Source organism: Lupinus angustifolius, chromosome LG02 (genome assembly GCF_001865875.1).
Source record: "Lupinus angustifolius cultivar Tanjil chromosome LG02, LupAngTanjil_v1.0, whole genome shotgun sequence".
NCBI classification, from domain to species: Eukaryota; Viridiplantae; Streptophyta; class Magnoliopsida; order Fabales; family Fabaceae; genus Lupinus; species Lupinus angustifolius.
The window spans coordinates 2,950,359-2,951,766 of record NC_032010.1 but is presented as its reverse complement, the minus strand read 5'-3'; positions in this window follow the sequence as shown (position 1 = coordinate 2,951,766).

Genomic DNA, 1,408 nt, shown 5'->3' with positions numbered 1-1,408 from the left:
CACTATAACCACTTCTTTTGCCACATCTTTTTCTTTTTCTTTTAAGCCAATATTTAATAATGACATTAAAGCAACAAAAACAAATAACACATATATAATAAAGCAATATTTTCCACTTGCAAAATGATGTATAAGGTTAGTATCTTGTATAATAGGTTATTAAAATCTTCAATTAATTTATCTTTCATCAAAGTTTATGCAATATAACCAATCGAACTCCATTATTTTGCTCGAAGGTCAAAACCTAGGTAGGGGAAACAACCAAGACTATATATTAACCTAACAACAAAAAGTAATTGTTTCCTATGTTTTCAAGGAGTGGGACTCTTGTGCTATGTAAAAATAAAGAAAATGGAACATTTAATGACATTTATATCTCTTATATTTAAAATGATATTACACTTTTATCCTTAAAATACAAAGGAAAAAATTATTTGTCTCTCCATTACTAGAGAGAAGTCTCACTCATTACCTTCATCCAAGGTACATTCAACCGTTTCCAATATTCTCTATACTAGTTATAAAATGTGCAAGGGTATTTCAAAGTCTTTTTTTTTAAAGCTGGGTGGAACACCCCAATATATTGAAGAAGAAGAGGTTACATGTTCCTAAATCTATAGTTAGGAAGAAACAACCTATTCCTATTGAACTCAATCAAAAGGAAACTAGGCAAAGCATCCCACCAAGTATACATTCTAGAACAAATTGCAAAAGAAGCTAATTTATCAGCACAAGTGTTCCCTTCCTTATATATGGGATTATTATAACTTATATCTAATGGATTATTATTACTTAATTTTCACCCTTCTTCGTCGTAGGAGTAATTTTCATCATGAATGCTGACGAAGTCTTCCTATCATTTTTTGTAGCCTTTGTGCTATCATGGCTTTCTAGCTCTGCATTATATTTTTTTACCAGAATCACAATCAAACACATGTCAAAAAATTAATAATTAAAATATAAATTTAAAGTGAAAGGAAAACTTCATATTCTGTGAAAACTTGGGAAGTATTAAAGATAAAATCCATCAATAATGAGTTTCATCCTAAACACCATTGGAGACTATCCTAGTTATATGATTTATAAGATTAGACTGTCATTGAACTATGCCACTTAAAAAATTTCACAAATCTTCTTAACGAATCATTGTAATTGTCCCAACCAAATTTGTAATAATATTTCTATAAATATTTCTTTCCATTTTCACCAACTACCCAAATGCAAGAATAAATGCACATTTACCAAAGTTAGATTATTTAGTATTTTAAAAATATTTCCCAACTTCTTTTCCACAAATATCACCTAATTAATTTAGGTGCCACCGTCCTAAAGCACGTTACAAATATACATAAATTTACAGAGAGAAAGTAAAGTGGTGGAGATGTCGTTATATTTGTTTTAGGATATA